At 34.9% G+C, this 18002-nt stretch overlaps 1 protein-coding gene across 7 annotated transcripts in view; it reads left to right on the top strand.

Moving 5' to 3' along the window:
• Positions 1-18002, top strand: part of NMNAT3 (nicotinamide nucleotide adenylyltransferase 3) — a 140273-nt gene that overhangs the window by 57994 nt on the left and 64277 nt on the right. Inside the window, exon 2 of one of the 7 annotated variants that reach the window (XM_056793677.1) lies at positions 17411-17646. The exons of the other annotated variants lie outside the window; for them this stretch is intronic. The gene's annotated coding sequence lies outside the window, so the exon portion shown is untranslated. The remainder of the gene's footprint in view (positions 1-17410; positions 17647-18002) is intronic. 7 annotated transcript variants of the gene reach the window in all.

The following is an 18002-nucleotide window of genomic DNA, read 5'->3' as shown; positions in this document are numbered from 1 at the left end:
TGTTTTAAAAAGTCATTCACATTTAAATGATGGTTATATTCATGAGATTTCAGCTGTTATGATATATTTCGTTTTCTGTTTTCATATTTTCCTGCTTCAAGATAATACTTCTACTAGCTCTACTCCATTTCTGATTTATTTCTCTGATCTGTTGTGACCTGAAAAAACAAATGGCCAAAATTATATAAATAAATGTAATAAAGCAAGAGTTGGGACAGCTAGGTAATGTAGTGGATAAAGTATTGGGCCTAGAGTCAGGAAGACCCATCTTTCTGAGTTTAAATCTGGCCTCAGACAGTTACTAGTTGTATGATCCTGAGCAAGTCACTTTAAAAAAGTTGCTTCCTTATCTATAAAATGAGCTAGAGAAGAAAATAGCAAACCATTCCAATATGTTTGCCATGAAACTCCCAAATAGGATCACGGAAAGTTAAGCACAGTTGAACAATTGAATGAATATGACTATGTTGTGTATAGTTGAAATTGCCAGAAGACTGACCTTCTGATAATTAGAATGTTACAGTACATTCTTATGGATATTTAATTCTAAGATTGATATTTTTGAGCTCTTTGACAAACCTATTATTCTCTAACATATACACACACAGCATACTCACATTCACTTGAAAATTCCATAAATTCTGAAGCCTGGAAATAGCCCAAGTGATTTGAGATTTTGCTAACTTGAAAATATTGAAGTATTGTATCCACAAATTACAAATATGTTAACTCGATTTTGAGACAGAGTTGTTATGTAGGGAAAAAACTCATTGAGGATATAAACGTTTCGAAAAGGATTGTTCTTCATTTTTGTCAAGTATCAGAAAACTGTTAAAACTGTCCAACCATATGGCCAATAGCCATTCAATAAAGAATTCAATAATTCAACATAATGAATCTGTTTCTTCAAGAGAAAATAGTGTAGATTGTTGCTTTAGTGAACCATAGAAAAGTAGATTTACTTTTAGAGGTTTCATCCTTCTATATTCTATGCTCAGCTTTTCTTTCACAGAAAGTTGCTACATCTAAAAGTTATTAAATTCAAATTTTAAAAAATCAATTACTGTGGTTTTCTTCAAGTATGTTTTTTTCTTCAAATAATAATAAATTGAGCCTGTGCCTCAAAAATAGATTCAACTAGGACATTATAGGTATATATCTATCTATATGTATATATAATGTACATACACACACACATAGGAATTATATAAATATATAGCTACTTAATTCATATATGTCTATATTATATGCATTATATATAAACTATATATGTATATGTATTTATATATAAATATACTACATGTATATAAGTATATATATATATATATATATGCATGTATATGTATGTACTGACCACTCATTTTAAGCCTCTTGGCCTATATTATTGTTCAGTTGTTTCATTCATGTCTGACTGTGAGCCCTTTGGGAATTTTCTTGGCAAAGATATTGTAATGGTTTACCATTTCCTTCTCCAACTAATTTTACAGATGAAGAACTGAGGCAAAATGACTTGCCTAGGGTCACCTAGCAAGTAAGTGTCTGAGACTAGATTTGGACTCAGGAAGATGAGTATTTTTGACTCTAGACTTGATCTATTCATCTATCTATCTATCTATCTATCTATCTATCTATCTATCTATCATCTATCTATCATCTATCTATATCAATCTATCTATCTTTGTGGGTCTGTGTGCATACGCATATATGAATGTCAATAAATTCAAATATATGATATATAAGGATTCATGGACACATATACATATCACACTATAAATATAAATATAGAGAGATCTTTATATTTATTCTTTATATTTTGAGCTTGTTTAATGTATGAATTCATGAATTTTATAAATGAATAAATGTACAGAAACTTTAAACTTTTTAAATGAAAGCCTCCTTAAAATGTACGTATACTTCTCTGCCTGATTATAGAACGTGGTGAACTTAATGTAATCATTTTTAATCATTCATTGCCTTGATTGCAGCACCTCTTGCCTTGTCCAGATATATGATATAACTGTAAATAAAGATGCAAATATGGATAATTTTATATGTAAAACTGAAGAGTGTTGAAGGATATTGGACACAATATTGCTATTGCACATTGGTTAGCACAAGGGCTTTGGAGTTAGAGGACATCAATTCAAATCCTGCCTCTGATAGTCACTACATATATGACCTTCAAACCCATATGAACCTTAAAGAGAACTTTTATTACTTGTATTCTTGAGAGAATAACCAAAAATCATTCTCCTGGCACTTAGTGGTTTATTTGTAAGTACTCTAAAAAGATAAAATATTTCTTGCTTTTTGCTTTTACCTTTAAAACCTGATCATTGTTTTGTTCAGCCACAGCCCAGTTATCTTGAAAAGCTTATCCAGCTCTCTTTGTGGTAACAATGAATTGGAAATTGAAGGGATATCCATCTATTGGGGAATGGCTAAACAAATTATGGTATATGATTGTGATGGAATACTACTGTGCCATAACAAGTGCTGGGCAGTCTGATTTAAAAAAAAAACAAAACTTCGAAGGATCTACACAAGATTACGAATTGAATAGAACCAGGAGGATATTATACTTAGCTAAAGAATTAACTCTGGAAGAATAAACTCTGAATATTACCTCCAGAAAGCAAACTGAAAGGTGATGCAGGTAAGGTTTGGGGAGGCTGTGGATGGGATTTATTATGTAGAGATGAAGAAACATAAACTAAACATATAAGAGATTCACAATTTCATTTTCATTTATGTACAATATTCTTTTTCTTTGCATATGGAAATGCTTATTTTATTTGGTTTTGTAAAATCTGGAATTTAAAAAAAAAGCTTATCCAAAAATTTCTCATAGATTATGGTTCTCCCCCCCCCCCCCCTTCACTTCCCTCTTCAAGATTTGGAAGTGTTTTGTTTCTTTCCTTAAAATTAACCTCCTATTTAACAACTTCCTCAACCCCTCTTTTCCCTGTTGAGATTGATATATTCCTCTGTTAAACTATTTGTAGATGTATGTATTCAAACTTCCTTTGTTTCAGATAAGATTGAGGTCCATTTAATCCACCCTCCCACCTGTTACTACATTTTACATATTCTTTTCATATGCCCCAATTATTAGAAATTATTAGAAATAACAAGTTCCACTCCTTCATCCTTTCTAGTGTATTTCTCCTATTACCCTCCCTTTTCTTTTCTTCTGTACTCAGAACAGAACTGATCTCACCTCTCTCATGTACTCCACAAAACACCTCATTTTTCTTGTTTAACTTTCTCAGTACTTTTTTCCAAGACATTAAGAACCTTAAGGAACATTTGCTTCTTACCTCCTCCCCCCATTATAATGTTCTAAAAATAAAAACCCTAAGTTATCATACAGCTTCTTCTAGTTGTTCAAATAAATGTATCTTTCTAGTTTTTTCATTACTCTTATCTTTGTATTTCAAAATTGCTACTCAGCACTAGTCTTTTAATCAGAAATGTTTGAAAGCCTTCTTTCCATAAAAAGATCCTTTAATTGTTTGTTTGTTTTTCCTATAGAATCACACCAGCTTTGCAGGGTAAGTTCGTCTAGGTTTTAAGTCTTTCTTTTGCCTTTTGAAAGATTATATTTCATGTTCTCCTTTTAGTACAAACACAGATTTTGTGTGACTTTAACTGTATTTCCTTGTTACTTTAACTGAATGCTTGCAGTGTTTTTTCTTGATGTCAACACAATACATTTTGCCTCTATTATTCCTGGGACTTTTCCTCTTAGAAGTACTTTCATGAGGAAATGGATGTATTTTTTTTTCATCCATCTTTACTTTATTCCCTGGCTCTGACAGATTTACATAGTTTTAATTTATAATTTCTTAAAATATAATTTCTAGGGAGTGAAAAAATCATAGTATTAAGGGAATCTAATGATTCTTAAATTATCCTCTTTATCCTTTGTTTTATAAAGCAGTTATATTTAATATCAGCTATCTTATATTTTCTTCTATTTAAAATATTTGATTTTGTTTTAATATTTCTTGCAGTTGCATGGAGTCATTAATTTCAGTTTGATCTATTCTAATTTTTAGGGATTCCATTTCTTGGGCAAGGATGCCACATTTTCCTCTATAATTATTTTTCCTTCCAGTTCTTTCCTCCAGATCATTTATTACATTTTTTTATTCTTGTTTATTTTCCCCTATGTATTCATGTAGTGCATTTGAAAAATTCATTTTTCTTTTGAATATCCACTAGCAATTATTATGAAGTTATACTTGTAATAATTTTGGATATTATATGGTATTTTCCATTGATTTACTCATCTCTTAATCAGCATCAGTTCCTGAGTTGGACCTTCAGGTCAAGCTCTGCCATCTTCTGGAATTTTGAGTAGGGTGGTTGACCCTGCTTGATCTTTACCTGAGTCATCTAAGCTATTTTAATGACTTCAGTACCATTACCCATCTCTTTGAAGTTCCTAGTACTTGATCTTCAGGACCTCTTTGATATGCTAGGGTCTATAAAACTCCTGGACCTGGACCTCAAAGTCTGAGCACTGTCCACCTTATTCATCTACATTTACTATTGTTGCCTACTGCTACTTCCAAGAGCTTCAGGAGAGCCTTATGCTGTCTCAGGGCAAAGACTTTCATAGGCTACACGTGTCCCAGCCATCTCTGGTCACCATAGGGGGAGACTCTCTAGTAGTATTGGCTTTAATGGCACATCTTCCTTTCTATATGCCTTTTTGTCCATTTTTTGGCATTAAATCACTATATTTTCTCATTGAATTTCTTGATTATTATTCCAATTGATATGTCAGAGATAGGCAGGCTGCTTCCCATTCTGGTGACCATTATGGCTAGAAGTGATTTCAGCCAGTTTTCAAATCCCAATTAGATATAAAATGAGGGGGTTAGACTAGATGCCTTCTGATGTCTCTTTCCACTCTCAATCCAGAATCCAGTGATCTATTCCAACTTTCTCATTTTACAGTAAAGGAAACTTGTGCAGAGTGGTCCCATAGACTAACAATGATGATAATAAATCCTAGAGTTGTAAGAATCAATTTATTAGTGATTTTGTTGCTGTTATGCAATTGTTCAGTCATGCCTGACTCTTTGTGTCCCTGTGATCTTTGTCCCTGAGATTTTCTTGGCAAAGATACTGCAGTGGTTTGCCATTTCCTTCTCCATTGTGTCTCCATTTTATAGATGAGGAATTGAGGCAAATAGGGGTTAAGTGGCTTGCCTAGGGTCACACAGCCTGTAAGTGTCTGAGGCCAAATTTGAACTCAGATTTTCCTGACTCCAGGCCTGGTGTTGTATCCACTGTACTACCTAGCTGCCCTTGTCTTTCTTGACTTAGCTTCATATGGTATTTGTTAATTATCACAGACTATGACATTCTGCCTCCATTGGGTTTTTTTTCCTTGTTCTGTAAATATATAATGGACCCTACTATAGTGAAGCTAGAGAATATAATGTCCTCCACATGGAAAACTGTTCTCCATTTAAAACTTATTTTCCTGGCATTTTCCTGGAAGACTTAGCTTATTTATCTATGGTCCTTCATAGCCATAAATCTCTCATCATTTCTTCTAAACATAACTGAATTTGGCTTACTAATTAAAGCAAAAATCAGACTGAAATGTCTTGTGAATGACTTCATATGCCTGGATGATATCAAGCGATATGAGTTAGATGAAAGGCAAGTTATAGGGGGCAGCTAGGTGGTACAGTGCTAGATTGCTGGGGCTGGAGTCAGAAAAAAGACTCATTTCTCTGAGTTCAAATCTGGACTCAGACACTTAATAGCTGTGTGACCCTGGATAAGTTATTTAACACCATTTTCCTTCAACTAATAGAATTTTTCTTTATCAGTTTCAAAGACATTTGTTTTCAATAAGTACAATATTCTTAACAGACACAAAGAAAAGATAGACACTGAAAACTAAGCTTGACTCTGGAAATCACATTGAACCCATGGGTAATAGTAATACATTAATGTATCTACTTTAGGCAAAACATATTGAGTATAAAGATAACAAGTTTTGTAGAAAGAAAACTTCTTGACATCTTGAAGTCATTGCTGTACGTGGAAAACCCAGATTTAAAGGAATCAATAACTAGACAATACTATTGTTATTAACATAAACTAAAGAATTATAAACAAGAACAAATTTGGAAAGTATCCCAACAGAAACCTATATAATACTGATGAAAAACAGGGCCCGTAACCATAAAGCAACTATAGAAATGTCAGTACTTCCTTACCAAAAAGGAAGGAAAGGATTGAGAGACAGACATTCTTATATACAAAGCATACGATAAGGTAAAAACCTTACAGAAGTGCTTTTGGAACATGTAGATGCCACTTTACTAAGCAATAAGAATGGTTCATAATACTTCATTATCATTAAATCTGTCATATGTAATCCAAAATGGTTTACTTTTTATGGTACATATTAAACAGTTACTATTCAAAATGGAATCAAAAGGCCCCGATAGGAAACATTCATAAGACCAATAATGTTAAGGCAAAGTAGCAAAGAAATGGCTAAGCCATGAAGATTTATTTGGGGAAATGGAAGAATTTATGATGATGATTCAAGACCAGGTCATTGCCACAAGAAATCACAAAAGACTTATACTTAACGAGCCCAGACTGAGTAATCACTATAGCTTATGCAAGCTGTAAAAATTTAACACCTATAAAATACCTATCAAGACATAACCTAGTGGCTAGAATTCTCCATCAAGAGCTTTCTGCCTTTCATGGAATGACAGACAACAATTCTCAATACTACAAATACAAACTTCAATCAATCAACTATATTAGAACCAGACCATTATCACACACTTGCTGCCCACAATTGCCTAAACATTATATTGATACCATATAAACTTAAGAACAGTATTTTCAATAGATTTTAAGATATTAAATATTCATAATTTGCAATCTGTATGGAGCGAAATATTTTCCAAATAGAGGTTTAATACTGTAAAAGGCATGTGTGTTACAGTAGAGGTACATATATCAGTGAACCTACAGAAGATGAGTTTACATCCTAATTCTTTTATTGCCTTGCAAAGTGCAACTATTTTACCCACCTATGTAACACTTTGTAGGATTTATGGAAGAATTGCAGGATAGTAACTTACCCCAGGACCATTTCATCTGAAACCCATTTAAAAAACTAATAAAATAATAGTAATAAGATAACAATGTAATAAAAACTGGCATTTATTTAGTACTTTGTTTGACAAAGTGCTTTATGTCTTATTTCCTTTCTTCCTATCAGTATTGTTATATAGGTATTAATATTATTCCCATTTTATAGATGAAGAAGAGAAAAAGTGGGATTTGAATTCTAGCCTTCCTGACGTCAATTGAAGCCCTCTGCTCACTATACTACACTGCCAGATTTAGGAGTAGAACTCAAGTATTCTGACTCTTATATGCTGTGTTGTCTCCAGGCTTCTGAAATAGAAATGACTGCATGTTAACCCTCTGGAGCCAGGAAAGCTAGCTTTGGACTAATGTGGATTTGCAGTGACACCATCATCTCCACTAGCTTCTGCGCTTTTAATAGGCATCTTGTATTCTTCCTCTCCCCTCACTCCCAGGTGTGCAAGAGTTCTTCTCCCTCTACTGCTGAACCTTTTCTTTGGCTTAAGAAGAAGCTATTGGTTGCTGCTTGACCCCTACTTATAATCATTGCTGCTGCTAATCTCTTCTGATCTCTCCCCTTCCTCTCTCCCCTATTCTTTCTTGTCTGTTCTGTTTCCTGTGCCTTCTCCAAGCTAATTAGCTTCCCTGCAAAAGGTGACCTTTGTAGATATCAGCCAGTTTCTGAGTTTTCCTTTCCTTTTTCATGGCAGACTATTGGAGCATAGCACTGTGGGTTTAATTGTCAGTTCTTTGGCTTTTCTTGACTTTGTTTATTGCTGGGTGTTTAGGGGACCACTTCCCCGTGTAAGAGGATTGACTGCTTGCCACTAACATCCACAGAAACCTTCCTCAGAATAGAGCCTATTCCATAACTCTGAGGGTGCCAGAAGGCTTAGGTTATGACTAAGCAAGGTTTTCCTCTGCATGGGAAGATATTTGCGTTACCTTTTAAATGTTTTATTAGTTTGCCTTCTTATTAGTATCAGTAGTCATTTGGGATGGCACGGTTTAAATAGCCTTTAGTAAAGTTCTTGGGGAATATTTTATTTCAAAACTCATTTAATACTAGAGGAGAAGAAAGGAGAGCATAGAGGTGCATGTATGACATCCCCTATCTAGACCAGGAGAGAACTGCAAAAGGATAATTTCTAGAGTCTTTCAGCAAAAAGAAGGGTTGCTGAGTAATGGGAGAGGAGGCAGAAAGGAGGGATAAACCTGAAGGAATGGAGAGAAGTTTTACACTAGTAATAGGAAAGGGAATTAATCTAATCCCAGTTGCTGAATAGGTGACTATCTTCTCTGAGAGAGTGTGTTTTGCCTCTGGATAGCATTCTTCCTCAGGAAAAAGGGATATAGAAATTCCTGGGCAGGTAGCAGTTAGTCCCTAAAAGGATTATAGGAACATGGATTCAGAGATGAGGTGGCACAGGCAGTGAGGAAAGATTGAGGAGAAGGAGGCAGTGAGTAAAATGAACTGCACACTTCATTATAAAAAGTGCTTTCTACCTTGGGACACAACTTCTTTGCACATTACTTCTTTTCATGAACTATATAAAGAGATTGAGATAGAAACAAATATAGAGGCCAGGAATGCGAGACTAAAAGATCAAACTAGACAAGAAAAGAAGAAATTAAAGAACACAAAGCAATGAAATTATTGTGGGGAGAGGGTGACAAACAGAAATAAAAGAAGTTGAGGAAAATACAGAAGGATAGATTTTAGATCAATCATTTAACTGAGAAAGGGGGAAAACAGGAGGCAGGGGAGAAGAGGGGAAAATATAACTAGTAATAGTAGTAGTAGTCTCTTGGTAACCAAGGATGACCATTGTCTTTGTGCGCTTTCATCTATGGTGTATAGATGAGTGTCCACAAAGACACATGTGCGTGAAGGAGATTTAAGTGGAAAAGTCGATGCACAGAGACAGTCCCACTCTCTCGGCGTTGGAAGCCTGGGTCCAGTGGCACGAAAAGTCTTTACACCTGGAGACTTCCTCAGCTGCATTGGATGGCCGTGTTGTCCTTTGTGCTCCATCATGCCCTAAGCACTCCACAGTGCTTTGCTGCATCGCCATCTCAGCCGTTGCTTTCTTCCACCCGTTCTGCCGAAGCAGTCTTCACATGCTGGGTGAGCAAAGCCCTGGTTCACCAGGGGTCTACGACGACCCGATGGCTACCCTCACAAGGTTTAGCCGGCCTTTTGAAGCCATTGCCCGGGGTGTGGCCGCTGCTGCATGCTAGCAGCTACTGGGAGCCACAAGTGAGAGCTGGGTGTCAGGTGAGGGTCAGAGACTGGAGAGCTGCCCAAGGAGGGCACGACAAGCCCTCCATACCAGAGATACTACCCCTCCCTGAGCATCCCATACACCAGCATGTTATAGCATGTATGCATATACTGCTACCCCCAAGTGTTTCCAAATTAATTAGTTTGATATCCATTTAAATAATAAATTGTGATGAGGCTTTACATACTAAGATTCTTCTAAACTCAATGGAGTATTTACAGTGGAACATTCATATCCTTCTTTTACAGATGAGGAAACTAAGGCTAGTACATTGTCACAAAACTACTGAAATCAAAACTTGAACAAGTCCCTGAATTCAGTGTTCTTTTTTTCTTTTTAAACTCTCACTTTCAGTCCTATTAACAACTCTAAGACAGAAGGCAATTTGGGTTGTAACTTGGCCAGGGTCACACAGCCAGAAAGTGTCTAAGGTTATATTTGAACCCAGGTCCTTAGGCCTGGTGCACTATCTACTAAACCACCTGGGTGACCCTCAAAAGTTCTTTCTAAAGTTGTTCATCCCAAATCTAAGTAAAAGCAGCCCTTTCTCTCAAAGAAAGAAAAAGAAATCAATAATTATATAAATAAAACCTCATAACTAAGGAAGGAATGAATGGGAAAAGACAGCCTGTGCATTTTGGGTTACACCAAACTAGTTTAAGCCAAACTAATAAGCAGAGAGACAAAGTACTTAAATGAAAGGAAGATGTTTTTTCAAGAAACAATTCTAGAGATGCAAATGAAAAAAAAAAAACCATAAACCTAACTAAATGTGAATAGATGAAATAATACAATAAAATGAAAGCAAAATGGTTAATAAAACAATACCAAAAAGCCATACATTACTTACAGGAATACTATCTAAAAGTCAGATATAACATAGAACCAAAATAAGAGACAAATAACATTTACTATGCATCAGGTATATCTAAAACAATATGCTAGTAAAAAAAAGGAAAAATAAAAATTTACTTTATCAAAAGACATAATAAAGGATATCATGTTATGCTTAAATGAATCATATCAAGATGAACCAATATCAATACTTAATTTACATAGACCAAATGCCAAAATACCTAATTCTTAAAGGAAAATCAACTAGATACCTCCAAAATGAGAATAAAAGGATATAATTGAAAAATAGAGATGAAATAGTTAAACTGGAAACAAAAAAATACTATAGAACTGATGACAAAAGTAGAAGCTGATTATTTGAAAAGATAAAATTTGGGAGAATTATAAATTTTATCTTATTTCTATCAATATATTTTGATTTTAGATCACCTTTATTTTCAGATATACCTCTCCCTCACCCAGTCATGCCTTTTAGCAAAGATTTAAAAAGAAAAAGAATATAGTTCATCAAAACACACACATTGATCAAGTCTGAGAGTGCATGCAGTGTTAAACACTTCTCATCTCTCATCTGAAATAGAATAGCTTTTATAGAAACAATCATTTTTCAAAGGTAAGAAAGGAAATTATTATTTGGGGGAAATCTTTGCATCAAATATCTCTATTAACAGCCATTAGCATTTCTAAGATAGATATCTCTACTTTGTTTTTCATTACCTTCATTTGTTTATTTATTTCCAACTGGGAAAAAGAAAACACCTCATAAGCCTTTAAAAGAAAAAAGATGGAAAATCAAATTAAAATAAAAAATAAAAAAGGTATAATCATAATAAGCCTAGAAGAAATAAAAACAATTATCAGAACCATCATACCATAGATGACATGCCAACAAAGTGGGAACTCAAAATAAAGGATGATCTACAAAAATATGAAATAACCAAGTTACAGAAAACCAAATAGATATCAGAAGTAACACAGTTTCCAAAAAGGAAATGAACCTATTTTAAAGAACTAAAAAAAGAAAAAAATTCCTGGTTCAATTGTATTTATTAAGAAATTCTACTAAATTCTAAAAAGCAATGATAGATAAACTATACAAATTACTCTCAAAAAGTTCAGGAAAGGGGGAATCTGGGTAGCTCAGTGGATTGAGAGCCAGGCCTAGAGACAGGAGGTCCTAGGTTCAAATCTGGCCTCAGACACTTCCCAGCTGTGTGACCCTGGGCAAGTCACTTGACCCCCATTGCCTAACCCTTAGGTAAGGTTTTAAAAAAAAAGTTCAGGAAAAAAGCACTTTCCTAAATTGCTTTAATGAAATAAATTATAGTTCTAAAAACTAAACCAGGAAAAAACAAAGCAAAGAAAAAGATTTTAGATCTAAATAATTAATGAATATTAGTTTTCAAGTTTTAAACATCAGAACAAATCAGAAAAAAATCAGAACAAAAAGATCATTGCAATTGATCCACAAAACTATATACTGTGAACAAGCTAGATATCTATCAGGGATGTAAAGATAAAGTACATAGAAAAATAATATATCTAATATTAAAATCTATAATGTTCAGAAATCATGCAATTATTTTAGTAGATGGGAGAAAAGCCTTTGACAAAGTATAATGCTATATATAATATATAGTATATAATAAAAACTATACAAAATAAGTGTATAAAAACATTTGTTCCTGATTGAAAAAAATAGGAAAGTTCAGTCAAGATGGGGGTGGGGAAAATAAAAGAATAGGAAATAATGGAGCTCAATAAGCCAATGATCAATAAATTATAAATTACCTAGAAAAAACTTCTTCTTTGATAAGAGTGACTGTTAAAGTTGGAAAGTAGTCTGACAAAAATTAATTATAGACTAGCATCATATAGTACACAATAAATTCAAAAATGATATAAGAATTAGATATTAAAGTTCATTGCAAAAAATATTAAAAGAAAAGCATATTATATTTCAGAGCTTTGGGTAGGGCATAAATTCTTCACCAAAGGATAGTCACATTTACAAAACATAAAATACATAATTTTGATTACATGAAATTAAAAAGTATTTGCATGAACAAAATTAATACAACTAAAAAATAGAAATCAACTACAGAGTAATATTTATATTAGACATCTGAAATAAGAATTTGATATCAGGGAAACTAAATAGAAATATACAAAACTGAAAACCATTTCCTAGGATACTTAAGTAGTCAAAAGATTTAAACAAATTTCAAAAGAAAAATTTCAGGGTATTAATACCACATGAAGAATACTCCAAATTATTAGTAATAAAAATACAAATCAAAACAACTACAAGTTTTCACTTTCACATCTTGCAAATTGGCAAAGACCACCAAAGATGAGAACAGTCAATGTTGGAGGGAGTATGGAATAACAGACACACTAATACAGTATTGTATAAAAATGAATCAGCCTGTCCATTCTGGAATTAATGGGAAAATTGATTAAAATGTCTGTAACCTTTTTACTCAGAAATTCTACTGCTAGGAATATAGTCAAAAGAAAGGCCCTATATTTACCAAAATATTTATAGTAGCACTTTTTTTTGTTGTTGCAAAGAAATGGAAACAAGGCAGTTTCATTAAGTGTTCAGTGTCTAAACATAAAGGGATATTATTGTACTGTAAGAATTTACTAATGTGATCACTATAAAGAAACTTTGGAAGACATAAGAATTGATGGAAAGTGAAATAAACATAGCCAGGAACAATTATATATATGGGCAGCTAGGTGGTGCAATGGATAGAGCATTAGGCCTGTTGTCAGGAAAACTCAGGCATTTACTAGTTATGTGACCCTAGGCAGACCACTTCACCCTGTTTGCCTCAGATCTGTAAAATGAGTTAGAGAAGGAAATGGCAAACCACTCCTGTATCTTTGCCAAGAAAACTTCAAATGGGATCCATCCAAAGAGTTGGACACAATGCAACTAATCAAACAACAACAATATATACATATACTACAATATAAAAGGAAAGAAAAACAGTAAAATAGTCAAAACCAAATTCCACCAGACTTGAACCCAAAGAAAATAGTTAAGAAAATACTTCCCTCTTTTCCTTTGCTGAAGTGGTAGATTTGAAGTACTGTATATTATATTGTTTCATTGTGAGAGTTTTTTTTCTTCCTTTGTTCATACTTTTTTATAAGGGATAGTGTTTCAGTTTTCCTTTATAAAGTATTATAGTTATAATATGGAAACAGGTATTGAGTGATAATGCATGTATAATAATGTAAAACCAGTGGAATTGCTTGTCTTCTCTGGGAGGGGGGAGGGAAGAGGAGAGGAGGGAACATGAATCATGTAACTTGGTAAAATACTTTAAAATAAATAAATTTAAAAAAATTATAAGGGATGGTATTTGGTGGGCTGGGGAAGGGAAATGAGAAAAGGAATACAGTAAAAAATATAGAAGACATGAAAACAGGGGGCAGCTGGGTAGCTCAGTGGATTGAGAGCCAGGCCTAGAGACGGGAGGTCCTAGGTTCAAATCTGGCCTCAGACACTTCCTAGTTATGTGACCCTGGGCAAGTTACTTGACCCCCATTGTCTAGCCCTTACCACTCTTCTGCCTTGGAGCCAATACACAGTATTGGCTCCAAGAAGGAAAGTAAGGGTTTAAAAAAAAAAAGAAAAAGACATGAAAACAAAAATTTCAACGAATGGATGAATAAAAAAAATTTAAGTGCTTATTTTGTGCCAAATTCTATACTAAACTGTAAGGCTACAAACAGAAAGAAAGGAAACAATCCTTGCAGTCAAGGAGCTCCTATTTGAATTGGGTGGTGGAGGAGGAATGATAAATAAAAGCAAGTCCTACTTCAGAGTTTGTGGGAAAAGACCATATTTCCTGAAGTTGCTGCAGAGGGTTAGATGGTAAAGCCAAGAGGTTCTTAGGATGTATTCATTAGTCAAATGACAATGTCAGGGGGTAGAGAGAGAACAAGTGGGAAGGAAGACCTGAAGAGCTTAGGAGGCTGGGGCAAGACATTTGGTTGGGCTGATGGTCATCTGGAATAGAGCTGATGGGTCTCTTCTAATCTGTGTGAACAGTTAAATATCTAGAAGAGTTCTAGGTGGCTTGTGGAAGTGGGGGGCAAAAAGCCCCCTCAGTGATATCTTCCTACCTCTGGTAGTTCCACTGTATGATGGACAACCTAAGTCCATGGGATACAATAAGAGAAGACAGAGGACCCTTCCCCACTGGTAATAGTCTTCCTCCCATCCAGCTGTTATGCATGGACTTATGTATTTTAATTAAAAAAAAATTCCATTTATAGAATCATTTTTTAAAAAGTTTAATTCAGCAATCACCAATTTTCTACAAGTGCAGTCTGTTTGAGGTGGCTGCATTTCCTTCCCTAACATGACTCTGGCTCTAGTAAGCAAATATTCTAGATTATGAGTTGATTGTGGAAGATCTAGTCAGAGAACAATCCCAATTCCTCCTTTTTTTTCAGAATCAACTTTGTTTTTAAACTTGCACATTACGGGAGAATCTTAATTTATATCCTTTGTCTTTTATAAACTTAAGAATTCCTCTCCACTAAAACACCGAGGAAAAGCAACTGCCTGAATACAGCGGTTGAGGGGACATGACAGAGGAGAGACTCTAAATGAACACTCTAATGCAAATATTATCAACATAGCAATGGGTTCAAATCAAGAAAACATCTAATGCCCAGTGGACTTACGCGTCAGCTATGGGGGGTGGGGGGGAGGAAAAGAAAATGATCTATGTCTTTAACGAATAATGCTTGGAAATGATCAAATAAAATATATTAAAAAAAAAAAAAAGAATTCCTCTCCACTAGAAGTCAGGTTGGAATCATTTAACTGATCCTCCCCACCACTGCCTAATACAGTTTTTATTTAATTGAGGAAAATTCTAAAGTAACAAATTTATTGTATTTTGCACACCTATATCTAAATGGAACACAGTGTATTTGCTGGTAGCACATGACTCACAAGCCTGCCTCCTCCCTTCTCTTTTATTTGAATGTCAGAACTCATCTTATGCTTGCAAACTATCTATTTCTTTTTGTTAAATAGTTAACATATCTGGAAAGTTCTTAGAACTAAAGTGATCACTGAAGGTATTCCTACGAACTTCTAGTAATTAGGATGATTGCTTAATTGGCATGTTTGTTTCCTCTAAGGTATGACAGATTGAAGATTCTAGCTGTGAGAAAGTATATACCGTGTTTTAGTGGCAGTGTGTCCATAGCAACAGCAGCTGAATTTAACAAAGCTTAAAGGAAAAAAGTACTTTGTGTTCATGTAAACGCTGATTGCCCTAGAGAAGTTTACAAAACTTGTACCAATGAAAATGATTTCCCTGGGTATGGAAACATTTTGTTGTCAAACCAACAAATACAAACTTGGTATTTTTGTTGTTGTTAAGAAGAGTCTGGTCAAGAGTTTATATTATGAAAGATGTTTATAGAATCCATTTCCATTCTGCCTAAAGCAGTCAGCTTTATGTCTATAATAAATAGCAGCATTTTCAGTTTCTTGGTTCCCTTAGCATAGCTATTGTAGCTCACAACAGGGAAAGGTAAATTGACATCCTTATCTCTTATCTAGCTTATTGCATGATACCTCGGACACTAACACTTTGTGGGCTTGGCCTTCTATTCAGTACCCTGGGGTGGATCAAGGAAAATGCTGTTATGTATCTGACACTTGGTTTGATGTTGATGTGCTTGGTGTGTCTGAAGCCAGCACATAATCTAGAGGCAGGTTTATTATTTCTGAAATAATAGCATATTTTTTATATGTGAAGATGGCACACTGGCTTCACCATAAGTAGGATATGACCTTGGAGTTTTATTTTGTTTTAGTTTTTCTGATGGTAGGTTCCACTGAGGCTTGACACTGTTTTACTTGAGCCCCAAAGCATTTCTGAAAAGGATGGCCAGGATTAAATGATTATTTAATAGATGTGAAACAGGAAAGCTAAGAGAACCAGGATAAATAGGGCAGTCTTCTGAGGATGGAAAGGTACGTAGCCAAGAGGCATATCTCTGTACTCTGTTTTGGGCAGGTAAACTGTTCAGGCACTACTATATAATTATTATATGTAGAAAGGCAGGGATAACTGATTTTATGTGTGATTGAGGGTTAAAATACAGTGGGTATAGACACACTAATTTTGGGTAGTGCTACCTTGCAATCCTGTGTTGTCTTGCTCTGCCCATAGGTTTGACCCAATTTTGTCCATCCCCATTCCTTCTGCAGGGCCCAGAAGGTGGTGTCCATTATTCATGTACACAGCCAGCTTCTGGCTACCATCCCCAGTAAAGCTCTTTGCTTGAGTGGCTGCCCTTCCCCAATACTTCTTCCTATCTAACATCTTCACTCTGCCTATAGCTCTCGACCAATTCTCTACAGCCCTTAGCAAATAATGTTGGTCATCTCTTTTCACATTTCTCAGTGTATCTCACTGGATGAAGCCTCCCCGACAAAACCCATTCCATAATTATAAGGGAATACTATATAGTAGGTGTCAAACATTCATACAACTGGCTATACTTGGCCCACAACACTCCCAAGTGAGGCCTGAACCAAATTAAAATGTAATTGGGAAATATTTTATCAAATAAAAATATATATAATAAAGCATAAATAATGTTAATATGTAGTTTTCTAAGTCAATATACACCTACAGGAATTTTTATGTACAGTTTAGTGGGTCCTAAAGTTTCCTTATTTTGGCTAGTTCTAATGCACTGCCAAAAAACAGAGCTCCTGATCTGTGGTACAATTCTCTCTGACGTCTGACTTCTCAGAAATTTGCCTAGCAATCAACACTGTGCAGATGGAAAATTTGCTACACCTAAGCTACATTCCCAGCATCCTTTTAAGTTACATCCTCATTTTATGTAAGGTTGCTTTGGAGATAAATTTGGCTGAGACCCATGCTGCAGGGCTCTTTTTTCGGGGCTTGTGCTTTCAGTAAAATGCTGCAGGTATGAGTCTCTGGCTCTCTTTGCTCTGCTCACTTGACTAAAAGAACCTTTTTTCTTTTCCCCCTCTTTTGATTTATTATTAAAAATCCTATATATTTTTAAATGATAGGAGTATTTATTCATTTTTACTCCTACAGATTTTTGGCAACCACAAAGGGATACCAGAACTAGAGGAACCAGATTTCTTCTCCTGCCATGATTTTCCTGTCCCCTCTTCCTTTTCCTTCTCTCTCCAAGAAGCCCTTCAAAGCTTTCTCAGGCTCTTTGCCTACATTTGCCCACCAGGAGAGCCAGGTAGCTGGGTCTCTCCCTCACAAAGGTTGTTCCTGTTAACTCCTTCTGCTGTTATTGCTACTTGCTGTTCCTCCTACTGGTAAGCTTTAAATTCTCTGCTTGACTTCGATGGAAGAATACTAACAATATTTTATTTTCTTATTTATGTGGTTGTGCCTATACTTCTCCTATACTTCTTCATCCCATGAGAGGTTTATCCATGTGGTTCCCAAAATCATCAACAGAGGTTCTCACCCAGTATAGTTTAGAACTTCCTTTTCTTTGGCTTGTTAACATTGAATGAGCATATAAGTAGACTGTCCCTTGGTTTAGCTCTCACTCCAGCTCTGTGACTGGCCTTTGTCATTTTCTTGTTATACAACTCAGACACTTTCTACACTTTTGTATGCAATTTATAATGTGCTTTAGCCTTTTAATCATCACCATATGTCTCTC

The sequence above is a fragment of the Monodelphis domestica genome, chromosome 4 (assembly GCF_027887165.1).
Source record: "Monodelphis domestica isolate mMonDom1 chromosome 4, mMonDom1.pri, whole genome shotgun sequence".
Lineage (NCBI taxonomy): Eukaryota > Metazoa > Chordata > Mammalia > Didelphimorphia > Didelphidae > Monodelphis > Monodelphis domestica.
Note: the sequence above shows the minus strand (reverse complement) of the source record. Positions and strands in the feature narration are given on the sequence as shown.